The sequence below is a fragment of the Cyprinodon tularosa genome, unplaced genomic scaffold (genome assembly GCF_016077235.1).
Source record: "Cyprinodon tularosa strain WSP-4 unplaced genomic scaffold, ASM1607723v1 ctg359, whole genome shotgun sequence".
Taxonomy (NCBI): domain Eukaryota; kingdom Metazoa; phylum Chordata; class Actinopteri; order Cyprinodontiformes; family Cyprinodontidae; genus Cyprinodon; species Cyprinodon tularosa.
In genome coordinates, this window is record NW_024039073.1 from 1,026,751 (window position 1) to 1,050,562 (window position 23,812).

At 41.2% G+C, this 23,812-nt stretch overlaps 1 long non-coding RNA gene across 1 annotated transcript; it reads right to left on the bottom strand.

Annotated features, from left to right (window-relative positions):
- Window positions 1-5,369: 5,369 nt before the first annotated feature.
- Window positions 5,370-6,740, bottom strand: LOC119790241. Its single transcript, XR_005281697.1, has 3 exons — window positions 6,652-6,740; window positions 6,141-6,214; window positions 5,370-5,466 (listed from the first exon to the last, which is right to left on the bottom strand). It is a non-coding gene; the product is annotated as an uncharacterized LOC119790241 (long non-coding RNA).
- Between the last annotated feature and the right edge of the window lie 17,072 nt (window positions 6,741-23,812).

Consider the following 23,812-nt stretch of genomic DNA (forward strand, 5'->3'; position numbering starts at 1 on the left):
GAGGGGAGGGGAGGGAGCAGGCACAGAGGGAGCTGTAGTAACACAGATCCTCTATGAACAGGAGGAGTCACTCTGGAGAGGATAGCGCTGAGCCTTAAATTCGTTTTGCTCAAACAAACCTAAGCCAGCTTTATTTCTGCTCTCATTGTGCCTTGTTTTGGCTGGATGTTAAAGGAAGTTGTCCTTACCATCAAAGTCCTGCTCATTAACTAGGACTAGCATCTCCTCACAATATGATGCTGCCACTACTATGCATTATGGTGGGGATAATGTATGCAGGGTGATGCACACTGTTGGGTTTCTGTCAAACACATTTTTTTTTTTTTTGCAGGGCTGCTCAGTAGAACAGTGGGTAGCACTGCTGCCTTGCAGCAAGAAGGTTCCGGGTTCAACTCTCGGTCCAGGGTCTTTCTGCATGGAGTTTGCATGTTCTTCCTAAGCATGGGTGGGCTTTCTCTGGGTACTCCGGCTTCCTCCAAAAACATAACTGTTAGGTTAATTGGTTTCTCTAAATTCTCCTTAGGTGTGTTTGTATTGTTTGTCTCTGTATTGACAGGCGACCTGTCCTGGTTGGACCCTGCCTCTTGCTCGTAGATGGCACCAGCAGCCCTTGCGACCCCAACTGGGATAAGAGCGTTAGAAAATGGATAGATGGATGGGAAAAAATCATATTTACCGACCAAAGCACTTTTTGTTTTTGTTATGATTAAAATGACTATGCAAACAATTAGTCTTTTTATTTTCTTTATAACATGTCTGGTTTTGTTGTCAGTCTTAAAGTGTAACTCTTCACAAATCATTTTTTTTTTTAAATAAACTTTACAACTAGGGCCAGAGGCATGCTATTTTAATGTCACTGTGCAATCTGTTACATTATTACTGGTATTAGCTATTAAGTTAATGTTACTGCGCAACTTATGCTAGCTATCTATCTATCTATCTATCTATCTATCTATCTATCTATCTATCTATCTATCTATCTATCTATCTATCTATCTATCTATCTATCATTTTTGTTTTCTAGTGGGTTTTTTAAACCTGGCAGATTATTCTATTTGAAAAGCAAATCTAGTACTATGTCATTATTTAGTAGGTTGGAGGAGGGAACAATTATCTTACATTAGTCAATTACTTCTTGATTTAATGCAAATTGGAAAAAAAAAATCATAACTGTGACCCTTTATTTAGCTTGCAGTACAAATGGCAGCAGAGTGAGACCTCTATGTTCTCTCCTCTTAACCAGTAGTGGCAGAGGTGGGATGTAAGCCACGCGAGATTTTTCTACCATACAGAGAGCTGCAGATCGAGGTTCAGTTTTTAATCCCTTTCATCCATCTTCAGTCCAGATGTTAAAAGGGTAAAGCTGACACCAGAACGCCTAACAAATTAAACGCCTATCGATTTACGCCCTGAGATTTGATGCTGCAGTATGCTGATGTCTGCAGAGAGAAATAATCTGGGGGGAAAAAAACACAAGAACTGTCCTTTATTCCAAAAAATGCAGATAACAAATAGAAAACTTAAAATAAAGAGGTATTTCAAAATATATGGAGAAGGGCATTTGCCCTTTGGCACTAAGATACCTCAAAACCTTTTTTTACATAACAGCTACACATCTCAATAGATTTTATCAGATATTATATGGGAGACAAAGTATTTCTAAATACTGGAGTAGAAAGAAAATTATCTACAATGTTGTGCATTTATGTTCAGCCTAAATCCACTAGATTTTTGTTTATTACTGAACAACCACCATGACAAAGAAGAAGAGCATTAACCAAAGAACAAACCAAGAGCTTCATAATTTTGGATGAGCTGCAGATATGGACAGCTCAGGTGGTAGATTACTAGTTGTACACTTCACAAATCTGATGTGGGCATTATGTAAGAGTGGCAAGAAGAAAGCCATAAGCAGTCCTATTAGTGGACAGAAGAGCATTTGGAAAATCTCTCTGGTCAGGTGAGATAGGAGACTTTCATGAAGGTTCACCTACCATAGGGAAAATATTAGAATGGACCTTTTAAAGTCTACACCTGACTATATCGAGAAACTGTCTTCAGATGTAAAAACGGATGCTCATAGGTGCTCTCCATCCAATCTAAGATAACTTGAGCTTTCTCCCAGGAAACAGGCAAAATGTCAGCCTGTAGATGCACAAACCTGGGGGCGCACAACACTTAAAATATTTGAAAACCGCAACAAAGCATTAATGTTTCTGGTTGTAAAATAAATGTGTAGAGGTTAAGGTATTTTTAATACCCCTAGGAGTTTCCCCATCTACAGCTTTGAATGGATTCATTCTTTCAGAGGTTGTTTAAAGATCCCCAGCTTGAGATGTTTTTCAGTGTCTGTGATGTACTGTTCAGCTCCAGAATAGGAGCTTAGAAGCATCTGACCTTTACTTTTAATTATACACTTGTAATGTTGGATAACTGCGCTACTGTGCTGATCATCGCAAAGTTTCCAAACCTTTGAATTCGAGGTTTCACTCTGCTCGCACAGTAGGAATATGAGAATATTTAGGATTTGTGTTTTGATTCTGTAATTTTGCAGAGCTCTGTGCTTTAGTACACAGTAAACTGCCTCTTGGATGCTCGTTCACTTTCATATCTCTATTCTTCATATTGCTGCCGATGCATTAGAAACCACTTTCTTACCATTTTATTAGATTACCTTTTCTTCTCTTTGTATTGTATCCAGCCATGCAGCAAAAACAATTCCTCTCAAATAGGTAATTAAATCAAAAGTAAATCAATAGCTACAATTTTAGAGATTATAAAGTGTTGGGTCTCAACAAAGCACCACAGCAGAAGATAATTTAAGTGAAAAGTGCATAAAACATGACTTTTCCTCACTGTTTGAATATATTTTATGGTGGTTTTATTTATTTTTTATCAAGCTCTTCCAGGTTATGTTTCTTGTTTTTCTTTTCTTCATCTCATTAAAACCCTTCAAAGAAGAGCCTTTACACAACTTCAATTAATCAATATTTGGATGCTAGTTTAACTTTAGTGACAGTTCACACAGAATGAACCCGTAGGGTGAAAATTCAAATGCCTTCCCAGAAGTTTATTGATAGGAATTAGAGGAACTTCTTGAACAGGTTGAAACAATTGCCAACTACGTAGTGTTACAGGAAATCAAGTGGTTCTGAAGAACAAATTAAAGCAGCAAGTGGAGAAGAAGAGAATAATACTTAAAAATACCATGTCTGTGTCTGAATCTATATATCCAACTTTGAATATATATTTAGATGTGTGTGTATATATATATATATATATATATATATATATATATATATATATATATATATATATATATATATATATATATATATATATATATATATATATATACATATATATGTATATATATATATAAATAGGCTATTGCTTAGTTCCAAAATAATACATTTTACAATGTCAAATTAATAACCGATGCATCTCTCCCTCCTGCTTTCTCTTCTGCTTCAGCTCTGAACTGAGCTTTTGGAGAGCATAGCTGAAGATTAATGAGGGTTTCAGGGGAGTGCAGGAGCAGCGCAACCAGTTTGTGCCATAATTACAGGGAGACGCTTTGATATGAAAGCCTAATTAGCAGGGCTGCCGAGGTGCTGTTGTGTTAATTGCTGAATGGCTGCTTTTCTCTCTGATGTGCACACTACTGGACAGGTTTTGGATGGGTTTTGCCGTGGGGTGTTGAAATCTCAGTGCTAACTGTAGAGTGGAGAGCAACAGATTGAAACTAACAAATGAGAAGTTTTTTGTTGTTGTTGTTGTTTTGATTGTTTTTGTAATTATGTATATACTACTAGTATGTAGAGAAAATAACTCAAATCCCTCGTGTTTAGGGAATATAGATTCATTTAAGCCTCTGTTAAATCTTTTGAGACCCAAGCAGCGTCTGTCCAATTGCTTGCATCCAGCCTCCATGGTAACCCAAAGATATACTGGATTGTATATATATATATATATATATATATATATATATATATATATATATATATATATATATATATATATATACATTTAAAGCTTTTAAATTTGTAAATTTGTAGAGGTCTAAATACGTTGTTACTGCAATGTAAACACATACCTTGGCAGACTAACTCTGTTACTGTGTGAATAGAAAACAGGTAGGAAGTATTACAAGTTTGGAGGTGAAATCCAATAAACAAAAGGAAAGGATATAAACCAAGGAGAAGAATGAAATAAAATCAGTTTAAACCAACACTGGAAAATCATTGTGACATAATGTTTCTTTAAAATTTTCTATTAAAAGGACCCACATGCCTGAAACAGACACTGTCTGAGTACTTTCTGCTCGATTTTGTCTATTAATAAGGTAAAATGCAGATTTGCAAAGTCTATGCAAAATGTCGAGAGAGACGAGGTGTTTGAAGTTGCATTCTAACATTTTTCTTCCTCTGCTCCAGAAACCTCGTCATTTTCAGAATACTGTAAAAGAAGTTTTGTGGAGCCAAAGAGGCCAAAGGCAAGTGACTCATTCAACAAGAATGTTTTTTTAGCTTGGCTCATGGCTTCTCCATATATCTCTCCTCCCTCTTACTGTAACATCACAAGATATTCATGGTTTCTCAAGCGTTTACGTGTTGACAAACACCCTGGTGTTAAATCTTCCCATCTACAGCTGAGGAACTGTGCGAAAGCTCGCTCACTGCCAATCGGTTAATCTTTTACAGCTTCCCTGGGATCACTCTGTCAGGCGGGGTGCATTAGTCTAAATGTATTTCCTCTCTTTTTCTATTATTGTATGGTCACATCGTCCCAAGTAAGATTTACGTATGCATCAGGGAGACTTTGTAGCTTAATGTGTGCCAGGTTGCAATGCCAAAGCCATCTTTCATGATGTACCATTTGAGTCGTGACACCACTGTTATTTTAAACAATTGCCCAGAAAGAACAAAAGCTTTCACTGTGTGGTTATATAGATAACAGTTGGCAGTAGATGTTTTTGAGATCATTTCTTAGACAAAAAGTGTTTAGGGTTTGAAGTTAGCCTCACATTCTATCGATAATTAACAGTCGACATGACAGCTTCCTCCTACGTACTAGATAACAATGTCTATGGGGGTGTGTCTGAGTGTGTGTGTGTGTGTGTGTGGCACCTCCTACATAATGTATATCCCCTGACAGTGTTTTATTTCTGGGGGCCATCAAGGTTTATGGGAATCAGATGTGTGGGCAACTACTGATTGTCTTCAGCAGCATCCCACATGCATTAAAACTGGTTTTAATTCTAACATAGTAAGTACTTAGAATCATACCTTTTTTTTTCCAGTGCTATCAGGTATAGGGAGATACAGAATAAGTGAAGAGCTGTGCAGCAAGATATCTTAGAAAATGTACAGGGGTCCATTTATCAAAAAGCAGACATGCTGGAGTGGTTGGGGCTGTGTTTTCTGCTTCGATTTAGACATGTGAGGCAAAGCTGAACAGATGAACCTGCACATAAAGGGACAAAAAATAAAAAAAACATTGAAGTTTACCAGGAAATGTAGTAACAAGGTGAAAGGTTTTTTAGTGACTCGATCAATTACATTGACATTGCCTATAACCTCTTGAATTTATCTGGTTAAAAGCCAATAACTGCTGCAAGTACAGCTTTGTTAGACAATTGCAATTTCTTCCATCAGGGTCAGTGAGGGGTTTCATTTAATCTAGATCTAGAAAATCTTAGTTGCAAAGCTGTATTTCATTTATACTTTAAATTCTGCTTTTTTTTTTCTTTCTCTTTCTATCTCATGAATATATATCAAAGTTAACACATTTACTCATAAAACATTCTATTAGAGTTAAGTATAGTTGTTTTACAGTCTGAATTCAAGTTTAAACTTATAATTTAGCAAAAGCACCTGCAACCAGACTCAGATGTCTCTAAAAAGAGATTTTAATATGTCCCAGGTAAATAGCTCCCAAAGATAAATAGTTTTGTAGTTAATTACCTCGTATATGAAATAGATGTGACATAAAACCACATGTCTCTTTGTAATTTCTCAAACTTTGGAAGAGAAGGCAAAACAGTCTTAAAAAAAGACAAGATTCTGACTAATAACCCATACCATTATTGATAGTAGGCAGCTGGTGAGCTCTACCCTAAAGGGCAAACTCAAACAAACCTGGGTTGGATGGACTCAGAGGCAAGGTGCTCAAAGCAGACCATTATAGTTGTTCCATAAAGTTCCTCTTGGTACTTATATATGGATGGAGAGGAGACAGAGATGGACAGGGAGGTGAGAAAGGGAGAGGGGATAAGAAAGGGGAGACAGAAAAAGACAGAGAAAGGAAAGAGGGAGAAGCTGATTAAAAAGAGAGAAAATGAAACCAATCAGCAAAAATAAACAGTACAGTGGGTCCTAGAATCTACTTCCACACCTGTATGAGATGAGAGGGAAAGAAAACGGAGAACAAAACAACAGTGAAAAGAAGAGTACAGGCAACCAAAGTAAACTTCAAAATAGCTTGTAATGTATGTGGAAAGAAAACCTACGGTAATTACACAATATTATTTAAGGTGTTTTTTATCTGTAGCTGCAGCTTAGTATTTAATATTAGTGTGTACCTGTGAACACCTGGAACCAAAGTCCTGTGGTATGTATTTGCGAGCATGCACATATATGAAATACTTACAAAGCTTCTTCAGAGGGAAAAATGCTCTATATGAGAGCTGGGTGGCCCCACACCCTCCCAAATGGGTCCAGGACCGACGAAGAGCCAACTTTTGCTCCAGATATCCAAAGGCACCCTACATCACTAGGATACAAGGAGGGCAGACATGGGGATGGCCACACCTGCCAGAACATCCAGGGTCTGACTCCAGAGGGACCATATCCCAAAGGGACCAAGTCCCTGAGGGGCCAGACTCCAGAGGCCAAAGTGCTTGGGTGCCACAAGGCCGCAGCAGCAAGCCCACAGGCTCCACTAGTGGCCAATCATGCCAAAGGTGGACCCATGCTAGAACCCAGGGGCCCAAGCCCTGGGTGCACACCCCCCCCCAGCAGGGATCCCACATGGGCAGGAGGCTCAGGGCTGGCCGGGCAGCCACAAAGAATAAGACAGTGGCAACTGAAGTACCCAACCCCACACCTAGAGAACCATCAGTGCGCCTGCAGACACAGGCACCCCTCATCCGCAGGGAGCATAAGAAGGAATAGGAGAAGGGCCTAAGATGTTTCATTAGATGAGTGGGGAGGCAAACACTCAACCTGACAAGTAGACAAATTCACATTCATTTACTCACATTCCCAAAATCTCTCCCTAATACCTAGCTAAATACGTATACAATCCCTCAGTGGAGACACAGACATGAGCAGACACTAAACACATTCTTACACTCCTCATACATACACTATACTCCTGGGTCCCCAGAACCAGATGGAGAACCCCAGCCATCAAGTGTGGGAAGGGGGCAGGAAGCTTGGGCTCTAAAGAAAAAAAAAGCTGGGACACCACCCGAGGGAGGAGGACATAAGTACAGCCCAGGTCTGTCCCCAAACTCTGACCCAGACCCGCCCCCAAGAGGGACACCTTCCCCAAGGTGTCTCACCCATAAGTCACACTCCTGCCCCCACAGACACCAGAGCCAGTAGCCAACCTGCTGAAAATGCCCACCCCGCCTACAGCCAATCACGGTTGCTCCAGGCCCCAAACATCAATATGGACCTCTCGTACCCATTGCCACCAGGTAATCAATACTCAGGCAGTCCATCACCCTAGGTTAAATAAGGCAAGTCAGCCACCCGAGCCCAGGCGGCAGACAGGCACTGGCGTCCCCCCACCCGACTGCAGGCACAGGGTAAGTAACCTCACTGTGGAGCCAGTCCTGACAACATGGACTTGGTAGCCCAAATGGCAAACACAGGGGCTCTCATTAATGACATGGTTGCAAATCTTGGCAAGAAATTACTTGAACTTAATGTCATAAAGACAGAAGAGTTGTACTGTGTGGGCAGAGAGAGAGTGGTGAATACATATCAGCTTTTTTGAATAGCCGGGATGTTATAAGTATCCCCGATGTCCTTCCAAATGCACTGAAACCCTCCAGTGCCTCCTTCAGCTCAAAACACAGCAGGTATTCAAACTGCAGCAAAACAATTTTGATCCTGCACTGTTCACTTATAGAATCTGTTCTCACCTTCGGTATCATATCCAGAAAAAAGTTTTGATAGATTATTTGAAAATCATTTTTTACATATTAAGAAAAAATACATAATAACTTTATTATAATGTGAAAATCCTTACTTATTTATAGTAGCAATTGTAAAGATCTAGTAAATGTACCTAAAGATAGCAATCGCAATGTGTGGATGTGTCAGGAATTAAATGCTCTGCTGAACTATTCAGAACCAGAGACCCGTGCAACAAAACAGTGCAATGTTCAAATAAGTGTCATGATGGGTTCTCAAATGGAGACCCAATTATGCAGAACACCACTTGACGGACACAAGGATGAAAGTTTAACACGTTTATTATGCACAACACACAGAATGTACTGAAGACAGGTTCGGGCCTGGGTTCTGGTTTCACCGGAGTCTGCGTGAGAGACAGAGCGGTTAAGGACTGCTGACAGGATTTGATTTCCAAGTGAGCTCTGATTGTACCTTGAGGGTTCTTGAGGTTCTCTTTTGGGGAGAGTCACTGTTGGTTCTGGAGAGGTGTTTATCAGCAGAGTCCGTTTGCTGCTTCAGCGTCTCACGTCTAGCTTGAACAGACCTTAGCTTTGGATTCCCAGCTCTGGTCCAGAGCTGCTTGGAGGTTCTCAGAGAATCTTCAGGGTTTGGCTCAGAGGGTCGGCTCGGCAGGTTAGCTCTTCCTGAGCTTTCACGGAGGAGACACGGGTTTCCTGGAAACACAGAGATAGTGGTTAGAATCCAACCTGGATTCAAAGTCATGGAGATACTCAAAGATCTAGGCTTTAGCGCTGACCAACTGGAACAACACTGCGGCGTTGAGGCAAGGTCTGAAGACAGCTTATGTAGTGGATCCTCTGATGATCTTGACGAGCTGCAGCTGTGCAGGAGGCTCCCTCAGAGGATCCACGGCGGACTCTGCTGGAGAAAGATGGGATTTCTCCAGCTCCCAACAGTACCCCCCCCTCAACGACCGCCCCTTGGCGGTCCGGAAGAGGTTGATGGGCAGGAACGCTCGTACTCCTCGATGAGTGCCGGATCGAGGATGTACGAGCCTGGGACCCACTGGCGATCCTCCGGTCCGTAGCCCTCCCAGTCGACGAGGTACTGCCATCCGCGACCTCGTCGACGGGAGTCCACGATGCGGCGCACTGTGAAGGCCGGATGGCCATCGACCTCCAGGGCGGGTGGTGGGGAGTCGGACGGAGGGCACAGAGGGCTCGAGGAGACAGGCTTGATCTGGGACACGTGGAAAGTGGGGTGGATCCGGAGGGACTGAGGTAACTGGAGACGAACAGCTGAGGGGTTGATGACTCGAGAAATCCTAAAAGGGTCCGATGAATCTCGGGGAGAGTTTTCGAGACATCCCCGGGATGTCTCGAGTGGAGAGCCACACCTCCTGGCCCTCTGAGTACTCGGGGGCGGGACGTCTCTTGGCGTCGGCGAAACGTTTTGCAGATGCTGATGACTGATTGAGTGTGGCGATGGTTTCCCTCCAAATCCTCTGGCAACGGCGAATGTGATGATTGACGGACAGCATCGATATCTCTCTCTCATCTGCGGGGAAAAGAGGTGGTTGATATCCGAGACTGACCTGAAATGGGGACTGTCCAGTGGATGCAGAACGGAGAGAGTTGTGGGCGTATTCTATCCACGGGAGGTATTGACTCCAATCCAAGGGGTTATTGGAGGTGAGACAGCGGAGGGTGGATTCCAGCTGCTGGTTCATACGTTCTGTCTGGCCATTGGATTGAGGGTGGTAACCTGAAGTGAGGGATGGTTTGCAACCAAGAGCAGAACAGAAAGCCTTCCATACCTGTGAGATGAATTGTGGACCTCTGTCCGAGAGGATTTCCTGGGGAATGCCATGAAGTCGGAAAACATGTTTAATAAGTAGCTGGGCTGTCTGGAAGGCCGTGGGAAGTTTCCTGAGGGGTACTAGATGGCAGGACTTCGAGAAACGATCAACAATGGTTAGAATGGTGGACATACCTCGGGAGACAGGGAGACCGGTGACAAAATCAATGGCAATGTGGGACCAAGGACGCGAGGGAACAGGTAGTGGTTGAAGCAGGCCTGAAGGAGGTTGGTGTGAGGCTTTGTTGCGGGCACATGTGGGGCAAGCCAACACATACTCCTTTACGTCTTTGTGGAGTGTGGGCCACCAGAAGCGCCTGGAGATGAGAGCAACTGTTCTACTCACTCCTGGATGAGCGGTGAATTTGGCGGCATGCATCCACTGGATCAGACGGGACCTGACAGAAGATGGGACATAAGAACGATTAGGCGGACCGGTACCTGGATCTGGTTCTGTGGCTAGGGCAGAGTTGATAAGATCCGTTATCTCCCAGTTGACCACTCCAATGGTACATGAAGCTGGAAGGACAGGTTCAGGTGTCTCTGGATGATCGACGGAGTAGAGACGAGAGAGAGAATCGGGCTTCACGTTCTTGGATCCGGGTCTGTAGGAAATGATAAGGTTGAAACGTGAGAAGAAGATTGACCACCTGGATTGGCGAGGATTTGCCTGCTTGGTTGACTGGATGTAAGCCAGGTTCTTGTGGTCTGTCCATACAAGAACCGGATGCTCAGCTCCCTCCAGCCAATGTCTCCATTCTTCCAACGCCAACTTAATAGCCAGGAGCTCTCGGTCACCCACGTCATAGTTCTGTTCTGCGGAAGAGAGTCTACGAGAGAAGAAGGCACATGGGTGTATCTTCTGATCAGAGTCGAGCCTCTGGGAGAGAACCGCTCCAACCCCAGAATCAGAAGCATCCACCTCTAGGATGAGCTGTTTTGTGGGGTCTGGTTGTATCAGAACGGGAGCTCTAGAAAACAAGGATTTGAGTTTCTCAAAGGCGGCTTGAGCCTCGGGAGTCCACTGAAAAGTTCGTTTAATGGAAGTCAGAGAGGTTAATGGAAGGGCGGTTTGACTGTAGTTTCTGATGAATCGACGATAGAAGTTAGCGAACCCTAAAAACCTCTGTAGCTGTTTTCGGTTTTCAGGAACTGGCCAGTCTAAAACTGCTTTGATCTTGTCTTCTGAAGGTTTTACCTGGCCGCCCTCGAGCACAAGCCCCAAAAAGGTGACTGAAGGTTGATGGAATTCGCACTTCTCGGCTTTCACGAACAGTTTATTTTCCAGTAGTCTCTGTAAGACAAGACGGACATGTCTCTTGTGTTCCTGAAGGTCCTTGGAATAGATGAGAATGTCATCAATGTACACAAAAACAAACACGTTGCGGAAATCTCTGAGAACATCATTAACCAAAGCCTGAAAGCAGGCAGGAGCGTTTGTTAAACCGAAGGGCATCACCAGGTATTCGAATTGACCCAAGGGTGTCTTAAAGGCAGTTTTCCATTCATCACCCTCTCGTATCCTAAGGAGATGATAGGCGTTTCTTAAGTCCAGTTTGGAAAACACTGTTGCACCCTGTACAGGTTCAAAAGCAGAGGCGAGAAGAGGCAGTGGGTATTTATTTTTAATTGTGATCTAATTCAAACCTCGATAATCAATACAGGGTCTCAGGGAACCATCCTTCTTGCCCACGAAGAAGAAACCGGCGCCCAATGGAGAGGATGAAGGGCGAATTATTCCAGCAGCTAATGATTCGTTGATGTATCTTTCCATTGTTTCTCTTTCGGGCTTGGAAATGTTATACAATCTGCTGCTAGGAAGAGGTGCACCAGGTAAAAGTTCAATGGCGCAATCGTATGGTCTGTGTGGAGGTAGGGACGTCGCACTGACCTTACTGAAGACAGGGGCTAAGTAATGGTACTCAGAGGGAACTGAAGAAAGGTCAGGAGAGTCCATCTCCCCCCCACCACTAGGAGGCCCCACCATAGGGGCAGCAGAACGAAGGCAGGCTTCGTGGCACGTAGTGGACCATGATTCCAGAAGACGTTTAGTCCAATTAATGTGAGGGTTATGCTTCTCCAACCACTCGAACCCGAGGACCAGCGGGGAACATGCAGAGGGAAAAACAAAGAAAGTTATTGTCTCTCGGTGGTTACCTGACAGAAGTAGCTCGAGGGGCTGGGTTTGGTGGGTAACACGGTGGAGTCTTTTTCCGTCTATGGCGGACACACTGAGAGGCTGAGAGAGAGGAACGGTTTTAATCTGGAGTTGCTGGACGAGGTTAGAGTCGATTAGGTTACGCTCACAGCCTGAGTCGATGAAAGCGGAGAAAGAGAGACTCTGGTTATCACAGAAGAGCGTTGCAACAAACGAGGAGATTTTGTTGTGTTTATTTGGCCCGCCAGACTCCTCAGATCCTCTGACGGGCCCCGGCTTTTGATTTTGCCGGGCAGGAGGCAATGAAGTGTCCACTCTCGCCACAGTAGATACATAGTTTACTTAGGAAACGCCTCTGTCTTTCCTCGGGAGTGAGTCTAGTGTGTCCCACCTGCATAGGTTCAAAATCCCTTTTCCCCGAATGAGAGGCCTGAACAGGCAAAGGTAGAGACTGGGACTTAGACCTCTGAGTGGGCATCTGCTCTGTAGAGGGAGAACACACAGTCACGTTAAGAGAGGAAGGAGAGAAATTACTCTGCTTCTTAGTACTGTTTCTGGCTCGGATCCTATTATCAAGCCTAATGGAGAGGCGAATTAAATCCTCGAGGGAAGCAGGTTCGTCGAGGGTTGCTAGTTCATCCTTTATCTGTTCATTTAATGCCATAAAGAAGGCTCCCTTCAAGGCGCTTTGGTTCCATCCGGAAGCTGCCGCCTTAACCCGGAAGTTTATGGAAAAATCTGCCACTGAAGAATTTCCTTGTTTAAGGCTGAAAAGGGCTCTGGAATCAATAGCCTGGTCAGTTTCCTGATTGAATACCTGGTTAAATTCTGAGATGAAGTCTGAGAAATAGCAGTTTAAGCTCTCGTCGGAAGCAAATCTGGCCTGAGCCCATTCCAAGGCTCTCCCTGTTAACTGAGAGAGAATAAATGTTATCTTCTTTTGGTCCGTGGGAAAACAACCAGGGGAGTTCATGAAAATCAAACGACACTGAAATAAAAATCCTTTGCAATCTTTCATCTTGCCAGAGAATTTTTCTGGTAGACTAGGGCGGAACTCTGATGACGTCACTGCTGGTGACCTCGGAGGAGGGACTGGACCCGGAAATGGTTGTGGGGATGGGGTAATGTTAGCATTGTTCAGTCGACTAGAGATATTACGGACTAGATGATCTTGAAAATCAATTTGTGAATTTAACTCACTCAGAGTTTGAACTTGTCTGTGGATCTGGGCATCCCGCTCCTCCAGTAGTTGACGGAGATGTTCTGCTGGGCCTTGAGTTTGGCCGCAGTGTTCTGTCATGATGGGTTCTCAAATGGAGACCCAATTATGCAGAACACCACTTGACGGACACAAGGATGAAAGTTTAACACGTTTATTATGCACAACACACAGAATGTACTGAAGACAGGTTCGGGCCTGGGTTCTGGTTTCACCGGAGTCTGCGTGAGAGACAGAGCGGTTAAGGACTGCTGACAGGATTTGATTTCCAAGTGAGCTCTGATTGTACCTTGAGGGTTCTTGAGGTTCTCTTTTGGGGAGAGTCACTGTTGGTTCTGGAGAGGTGTTTATCAGCAGAGTCCGTTTGCTGCTTCAGCGTCTCACGTCTAGCTTGAACAGACCTTAGCTTTGGATTCCCAGCTCTGGTCCAGAGCTGCTTGGAGGTTCTCAGAGAATCTTCAGGGTTTGGCTCAGAGGGTCGGCTCGGCAGGTTAGCTCTTCCTGAGCTTTCACGGAGGAGACACGGGTTTCCTGGAAACACAAAGATAGTGGTTAGAATCCAACCTGGATTCAAAGTCATGGAGATACTCAAAGATCTAGGCTTTAGCGCTGACCAACTGGAACAACACTGCGGCGTTGAGGCAAGGTCTGAAGACAGCTTATGTAGTGGATCCTCTGATGATCTTGACGAGCTGCAGCTGTGCAGGAGGCTCCCTCAGAGGATCCACGGCGGACTCTGCTGGAGAAAGATGGGATTTCTCCAGCTCCCAACAATTAGTTTCTTATCAAACGTATATAACTGAACATAATTATGTTTCCTTATTTTCTATTTGAAAAAGTCAGCTTTTTTGATTTGGACTAACTATGAAGCCCTGCTGAGTAGTTGTTAAAAAGTCAGGAAAGCAACTGGAGTTTTTGTATAGTTTTTAACACAGCTCATTGCTACATATAGATCACAGCCTCATGCTTTTGTACAGAACAATTTTAAGTTTGAATATTTTTCATGGCTATTGAAATTAGATTTCAGTAAATTTACTTAATCAAATTGTTACCTTTGCTTTATTGAGTAAATTATATAGTGTGTTTTTTTATGGCATACAGCGTCATCACAAGCAAACAGAAAACAGAACTCTCCTGCGAAAGATAAAAAATAAGTGTGAACACACTGTGATCAGGTGAGCAATCCTTATCCCGTACGAATCCTCTCATCCTCAGGCAGGAAATAAACAGCCTCAGTGGCAAGGAAAACACCCAAAAAAACCCAATTAAGCTGCAATCACAGCCCTCGACAGCAGAGGGATTTCAATAGCAATTTTCTTTTGATGAATATATTTATTGTTTTTATGAATGTATGTATCCTAGCTCTATTTTTGGGATTGTTTTGTATGTGTTTGTTAACGTTCTGCTCCCTTGGTCTCAGGCCTGTAGGTCTTTATTTCATTAAAGGAAAAGTCCAGTCATATTCAGAATTCAAATTCCTGAAAGTTCTTTAAATATGAAATTATTGCATACTGTTGAAAAAAATATGTTTTTTTTTATTAAGATTAATTTTCATTTGAATGTGCTTTACTGGAGACATCCATATTTGTCAAAAAACACTAATGCCACCTCCTGGTTTGTGATGTCACGGTGCGGTATTGGCTATTGAGCAAGTCCCAGTGCTGTATCTGTTGTTTGTCACAATGCGCTATTATCCAAGTCATTTTGAAAATATTCTTCTTTGGAATGTTGCCAACATGTTTTTTCTCTGGCCAGAAGTTCAATTGTAAATCCTTCCTCTTCAAGTTGGCAATCCAAAGACGAACCCGTCTGTGGAGGATCATGAATTGGAAGGGTGAAATAACAAATTTTTCTTTTCACTTTTACCCGATTTATTACAACATCCAATTGCTATGCACGTGAGCATGCTTATCTATAGCTCTCGCGAATTTCAATGGTAAAGTCCTCTTGAAATCTTAAATAATTGTTGGTGATTGCAGCAGTGTCTAGTAGTTACCATTTATTTTGCTTGTAAAGCGGGGAGAATGGCGCAAGGCTTAGAGCACCGTGACGTCACTGCCGGAAGATGTCAGGAGTGAGGTGTCACTATATTTGGGCAAAAATGTCCGGTCCTAGACCCAGTGATCGTGACGAAAATCATTGTCTTTATTTTTGTACTGATTAATGCTAAATTCATTAAATCACCGCAAACATATTAGTTTTAGGTACCGGTATAAATAATGATCAGTTGATTATTCTTTGCTGACCGGTCTTTTCCTTTAAACCAAAAATGACATAAGAAAATATTCAACTCATGCCTTGTTCTGCTTGAGGTTTCTTCCTTGTCTCTCCATTGTCGCTACAAGCATGCTTGGTGTGAGGGATTGCCTTCAAGTCAATGAGTCGAGGCAATCAACTGGTTTTCCTTACCATCCATCCAGATAGAAAACTTTGAACCAATCTGACTGTTTGATCTGGTTGAATTGTCCCTGTAAAGTGCCTTGGGATGACAGGTGTTTTGAATTGGTGCTATATAAATAAACTGAATTGAATTGAATGTGTTATATCTTTCGTTTTCTTTTACAGCTGTTCAGAGCATGATAGATGTACTGAGAACATTTGGCAGAGCAAGACAGATCACAAGCAAATCTCCAACCACTTGGGGACATGGCAGCCCCCCTTTAAGAGCCCCTTTCCTTCTCCGCTTTTCAAAATTCACTGTACGCAAGCAATTCCAATGCAAACAAAAACAAAACAAATCAGTTTAGAATAATCCTAGAAATGAGAACCAACTAGTGAGTGAGATGCAAAGCAAGTAAAGCAAATACAAAGGCTAGTTAGTAGAGGGACTGGTGAAAATTTCAGAGATAAAAAGGTAAAGAGGGGCAGGGGGATGGGGGTTGTAGTAGGAGAATGTGACAGCTGACCTTTTCAAAAGGAGAAAAGATGTTGCAGAAGGAAAATTTGAATATTCATCATGAAGAAAAAGCTGTAGCCCTGCTGCTGCAACATATGAGATTACTACTAAAATTTACATGGTAATTTGGTGCACAATACAAACGGAAGAAGCAATGACACATTTTAACTTATCATCATTATCATATTTATTTATAGGACAATTTACTTGTCATTGCTTATATATGCTTATATTTTGAATTTACAGAAGCACCTATTTTTTCTCAATAGTCTGGCAGTATCCGCTGCTGAACCTTTAAGGCCTCCAGGCAGAAAAAGGTCAGAGGTCTTTTGAAGCCAAAAGAGAGTACTACAATCATACATGTATATGTATTACCCATGAGAATAAGAACACAAGATGGAATTTGACAGCTGCCCCTGGTGGGTATCTTTGTGTCATCCTGAAATGTGTCCTCTTGGTTATATTAGGAGGTCACGTCAGGCCTCTCTTCAACATGCAGCCATTCCAGTTCTATCTATACTGATCTGTTATTTAATGAGGGACATAAATGCACAGTGACAAACACAACACTGCCTGCTCGGTCCGGCAAAGGTCCAAAGTCCTTGTTCTGCAGTTTGGCCACAGGACAGAGGGTGAGTCATCGTCTTCAGCTAGACACGCAAACATGTCTGCTTGTCTGTCAGACCGCCTTTTTTATCAGATAACCTTAAGAATTAGCTTTTGGATTTTTGTCTATCTGGCCTGTGCTTTATTTTCTGCTGGTTGAGATATCTGTATTTCTGTAAGTTTAACTCTCCTTTGCATCTGATGTTAATATTAAAAAAAATCATTAACATTCACTTCTAATAATGGGCTTTTCTTCTTTCCCAGCATCCCTTAAATTTCTTCTAAGCATTTTGACTGATAAAGCTTTAGAATGATTTTACCACACTGATGTATTTATATCCCTGGAACCTTTTCAGTTTTTTTCACATTACCACAACAAATTCAATATCAAAGGACTACTCATCCCTGAACAGAGGCGATTCTAGAGTCTGTGGGGGCCCCAAGCAAAAAATCCTAGGGGGCCCTCCTGACCAGTGTTCATCACCATTATGTTAGGCTATAAATAATCTGACACCAAAGAAAAATGTATTAAATAAAACTTTTTTTATTCCAAATGTTCTAAACATGAACAACCTTGTTATTTTGGAAAATATAAAAGAATAAAAGTAAAGAATAAACTAATAAATTAAAATAAATGTATAATAAAAAAAAAACAGTAAATTACTTTAAAAACCCAATATAAACTTTGTACAAAATATAAAGTATAGTAAGTGTAGTGAAATTATTGGGGTCCTAGTGTTAATTTTAGCAGCCATTTTTAAATTTAGTTTTAGTTTTAGTCCAGTTTCAGCATCGTTTGTTAGTTTTTATCACATTTAGTCGACATCATCGCATTTTTATTTAGTCTAGTTTTAGTCGACTTAAGTCAGAGCATTTTAGTCTTTATTTTAGTCCAAGAAAACATGATTTTATTAGTTTAGTTTTAGTCACCAAAAACTGTCAACATTTTAGTCTAGTTTTAGTCAGGACATAATTTTAACCTTTTACTTTTTTGTCAGCAGATAACGTTTAAGATTTTCTAAAATTATTTCAACATTTTCTCTCATCTTTTTAATAAAAAACACAATTTTAAGGAACACATGCAGACATGGAAGATGTTCTGACAATATTTGCATATTTATTTTGAACACAAACACAAATGCTTGCATTAAAACAAATAAAACACACCTGGCAAAGGAAACAAATAAATAAAATAAAGTGTCTTATGAACTTTACACAAGTGCTGGCTGTTTAAAGCTAGTTCACATTGAATAATAAAATAAATAGATTTGAGGTCAATGTTGTTAAAAAAAAAAAAAAAAACTCCAACTGATACAACAAAAGTGCTTTCCTTCCAGCTTTAGCTGGCCTGTCATTGTTTCTGGGTGGCTGGTAGGTTGTTGTTGTTGGTGGTGTATCTTTAATCTGGAACAGAAATGAATACAATGTCAGGATAGATGCACAGCATAACACGAATTCCAAGTGTATAAGTAGCATATAGGTCTCTTTTTTTCCTTAACAAAAACTAAGTCTCTATAAAAACTACATTTGACAATCCATTTCAAACTCATACAAACAACCTAACTATCATTTTATGCAGGAATAAATTGTAGACATTTTTAGGTGTGCATGCATTTTGGTTGTATTAATATTGATGCCAATTCAAATCAAATGTCCTTGTAATAGTAATATGCAGATAAACAGAGCAGCATTTTATGTCACCAAATAAAGACATCCCTGCAGTGGTTCCCCTAGCAATGACTATTTTGTATATGAAAATCTAGGTTAAAGTTGCTCTGAATTATGTGTGGCATATTATTTTTATTTTGTCTTATCCTGATAAATAGTTTCAGTTCGTTTTAGCATTTAGCATACAGGTGCTGGTCATAAAATTAGAATATCATGAAAAAGTAGATTGATTTCAGTAATTCCATTTAAAAAGTGAAACTTGTATATTATATGCATACATTACATACAAACTCATATATTTCAGATGTTTATTTTGTTTAATTTTGATGATTACAAATGACAACAAATGAAAATCCCAAATTCATCATATCAGAAAATTAGAATATTACTGAAGACCAATAAAAACAAAGGATTTATAGAAATGTTGGCCAACTGAAAAGTATGAACATGAAAAGTATGAGCATGTACAGCACTCAGTATTTAGTTGGGCCTCCTTTGGCCTGTATTACTGCAGCAATGCGGCGTGGCATGGAGTCGATCAGTCTGTGGCACTGCTCAGGTGTTATGATAGCCCAGGTTGCTCTAATAGTGGCTTTTAGCTCTTCTGAATTGTTGGGTCTGGTGTATTGCATCTTCTTCTTCACAATACCAAGGTCAGGAGAGTTTGCTGGCCAATTAAGAACAGGGATACCATGGTCCTTCAACCAGGTACTGGTAGCTTTGGCACTGTGTGCAGGTGCCAAGTCCTGTTGGAAAATGAAATCTGCATCTCCAAAAAGTTGGTCAGCTGCAGGAAGCATGAAGTGCTCTAAAACTTCCTGGTATGTGGCTGCGTTGACCCTGGACCTCAGAAAACACAATGGACCAACACCAGCAGATGACATGGCACCCCAAACCATCACTGACTGTGGAAACTTTACACTGGACTTCAAGCAACGTGGATGAAGTGCCTCTCTTCTTTTCCTCCAGACTCTGGGACCTTGATTTCCAAAGGAAATGCAAAATTTACTTTCATCAGAGAACATGACTTTGGACCACTCACCAGCAGTCCAGTCCTGTTTCTCTTTAGCCCAGGCAAGACGCTTCTGACGCTGTCTGTGGTTCAAGAGTGGCTTGACACAAGGAATGCGACAGCAGAAACCCATGTCTTTCATACGTCTGTGTGTGGTGGTTCTTGAAGCACTCACTCCAGCTGCAGTCCACTCTTTGTGAATCTCCCCCACATTTTTGAATGGGTTTTGTTTCACAATCCTCTCCAGGGTGCGGTTATCTCTCTTGCTTGTACACTTTTTTCGACCACATCTTTTCCTTCCCTTCGCCTCTCTATTAATGTGCTTGGACACTGAGCTCTGTGAACAGCCAGCCTCTTTAGCGATGACCTTTTGTGTCTTGCCCTCCTTGTGCAAGGTGTCGATGGTCGTCTTTTGGACAACTGTCAAGTCAGCAGTCTTCCCCATGATTGTGTAGCCTATAGAACTAGACTGAAAGACCATTTAAAGGCTTTTGCAGGTGGTTTGAGTTAATTAGCTGATTAGAGTGTGGCACCAGGGGCCATCAATTTTGAACCTTTTCACAATATTCTAATTTTCTGATATGATGAATTTGAGATTTTCATTTGCTGTCATTTGTAATCATCAAAATTAAACAAAATAAACATCTGAAATATATGAGTTTGTATGTAATGTATGAATATAATATACAAGTTTCACTTTTTAAATGGAATTACTGAAATCAATCTACTTTTTCATGATATTCTAATTTTATGACCAGCACCTGTACATATGTAGCTGCCGAGTTGTTCTGTGTTAACTATAGTTCACTTGCAGCTCCTAGATAACCTAAAACGTCTGTCTGCTTTAATCAAACTTGCAATTTAACAGAAACTATAGTTGCCCGGCCAGTATAACATATCCAAGTTAGCATAAATTTAACTTTACATACAATGCTATCAACAAGTGGCTACCGTCGCTACGTGCTAACAAGCTAACGTAACGTAGCCAGCCTGGATACTAAATGCTATGAAAATTAGCCAACATTAGTTAGTTTATCATTGGGATATTATAGCCGTTGATTTAATGTTACATTATAAACAATCACCACCAATCTTTCTGTTAACTTACCGTAATGTCTTTGTGGTGAACTGCGACGTGTCTCTTCAGGTTTGTTGTGTTTTTTCCAGCTACCATGTGGCCATATTCCTTCCCTTCCACTAAAATCAAGCATTTGGGTTTCTTCTCCACTTAAAAGCGAAAATGTGTCCATAGATCACGTCTCCTCTTTCTCCCGAGTCCCGGAGTAGGCTACTCTGTGCCCGCTCCGGGTTTGAAAGTGGGTGTGTGGTAGGGTGACCAGACGTCCCCGATTTCCGGGGACTGTCCCTGTTTTGGACCACCTGTCCCCGGCTAAAGCTGTCCCCGGAAATGTCCCCGATTTTACCGAGGCGAAAAATGTTGCGCGTAGACTGTTATTACGGTAGAGCTGTTGCGCGCAAAAATAGGTATTACGCCGTAATACCTATTTTCAGCTCCCACACACTGTGTGGGAGCTGACGAGGAGGAGGAGGAGACGAGACAGGATTTGAAAAAAACATAAAATAATAATATATAATTTTCGTCTCGTCTTTGTTCGTGAACTAAAATGTCCATAGATTTTAGTCCAGTCTTTATTTACCGAACTGCATTTTCGTCTCGTCTTTATTAGTCCACGAAAATGATTTCTGATTTACTCCCAGTTATTGTTTATTAGTGGGGATTTTCGTCTCGTCTCGTCTTCGTTTGGTGAAAAATGTGCGTTGACGAAAATATTTTCGTTTAGTTTTCGTTAACGAAATTAACACTAGGTCCTATACTGCTTCCAGAATTGCTGCTTACAGGCCTTGGCTTGTGCAAATGCAGACACTAAGTCCTCCAAATCCAAAGACCTTCGCACGCTATACTCTATAGAAATAAGCGCCAGTCCTGAAAGTCTCTTTTGAGACATGGAAAATGAATCATTTTCTTTCAGCTTAGTTACATTATTGCTTTCCAATTTACTGAACGATAGGCCTACAACGTCACCCATTCGCTAGGCTACGTTCATTTTTATTAAGGGATGTCATCCACCTGGGCTGGGCTGGGCTGGATTTTGACTGGCCAAAGCCAATGTCAATCAACATTCCATCCAATCGGAATTTTTTAAATGCAGTTGTGCATCTCCTCAGTCACTATAGCGTTGCCACTTCATGCTCGCCTGTTGCTGTTTATCTACCGGATGTACAGTAGCTGGCTCTCGGGGGCCCCCCAGCGGCTCGGGGCTCCAAGCAGTTGCTTGGTTTGCCTGTTGACAAGGTGCGCCTCTGTCCCTGAATCAACGTTTTTGATACTAAACTGCAAAAATAAGTGTCTTGCAGAGCTGTCTACACTGTAAAAATCAATACCCTCAATAATCCATCAGGACTTATTTATATAATTTACTTAGAATTTATATTTTGAGTTCTGCAAATTTCAAAATAATTTCATCAGTTTATGATATTTGAACACAAGATTGTAAGCCAGTTTAATGAATGATGAATGAAATGTATAGAGCACAATCTTTTATTTCCAGGTGAATCATCTAAATAAGTGGTCCTCCTAATTGTCAATCATTCTGGTGAAAGGTTTACGTAAGGTAGTCCTACCTGCTTATCGTTAGCTATGTTTTCTGTGTACTCACTTTCAGGCGTATCTCTCTCGTGAGAAGCTCACCTTTCTCACCATGGTTCTTTGAAAATGGCAGGGGGTCGTAAGAGAAAAAGTGTCCATGAAGTGTTTGAGAAGAAAAGAAAGGCCTCACAAGAGGGATATATATTACAGAATGCTTTGCGCAGAAAGCTCTCCTAGCAAAGCATTGTGGGATTTGCTGTATCAGCAGCCCGCTGTCGCCATAGGCTGTTGCTACCCGACAGCAGCGACTATAACAAAGATGGCACAGGCACCGCTAGGTGGAGGAGGAGTTACCTGACCAAAGGAGCAAAAATCAGTGATCATCTGTCTGAATGATAAGTTAATTGAGTTCACTATAGTCCGCTATTAAGTCCCTGCTCTATGTTGTGATTGAGGGATTTAGGGGTTAGGGCGGATGTTTCGAACACAGTAAAATTGTATGAGATATAAGAAGAGCAACCTTTAAATGTAGCTTGCTCGAGGAGAAATGGACTCATGCATGCTCTCGCACTCTGCCTTTCTTATCAGTCCTTTAAGTCTTTTTGAGTCCTTCACTTTCATTTTTAATCTCTTGCCATAATTCTACCACAACAATTCTTGGCATTGGTGTGCAGGAGTGGTTTTATTCAAATGATAAAACTAAGCCACATTAAGCCCCAAAACCAATAATTGGCTGATGTAACATTAATGATAGTTAACATCAGTTGGTTACAAATTGTAAAGTATTCCTTTCTGTTTTGCAAGTGAATTAAAATGCACATCATTTGTAGAAATTGTTGCACAATGGCAGGTTTAAGCACAGCTACAGAACATATCTAATGAAATACATTGGAGTGAGTGTGTTTGCAGAGATGGAAAAACCCAGCTGGAACATTAATAAGTTGGTTTGCATTGCCTGTGAAAACTATTTTCAAGCTTTGCACAGAGCTGATCATAGAGATGCAGAAGGAAAGTAAGAGGAACCATGCGTTGTGTTCTTTGCAACCGCAGCATTTCAGAGGGTGCTGGCTGACAGGTCCAATAATTTATAGGGGTTTAATAGTACTTTGATTTACACATTAATAAATAATGAACAGTGCAATTACACAGATGCTCAATCCACATTGCCATGGTAAAGGTTTACTTTTCTGTTGATATTCACGTCGAATTAAACTACAGTGAACAGATTATCCTTTGTTATTATTACATGTTATCTTTTTCTGAGTATTTAGAAAAATGCTTTTTTTGATTTAAATGCTTGATGCCTGTAAGAGTGTAGAAATAAAATGATTGAGTCATGTTTGTTTTTTGTGAGTTAAAATTGTGTAAATAATTGTGATAGATTGACAGATAATCGGGATCCCATCATATCAATTGAAGAATTTCAAATTCAGCGGAAATCGTATCATGACAGGCTTTCTGATATCGGCCGACAATGTCATTAAAACATTTCTATATAAAATCATATTAAGACAAAGCTGAGGATTTAATCCTCTTTTAATTCTCATCCCTGAGCAGTTCTATGCCAGCCTCATAGGTATACAGTATAGAAAACATGTATAAAGTTCCTTTATACTGTGCCTTACCTGGCAACATAGT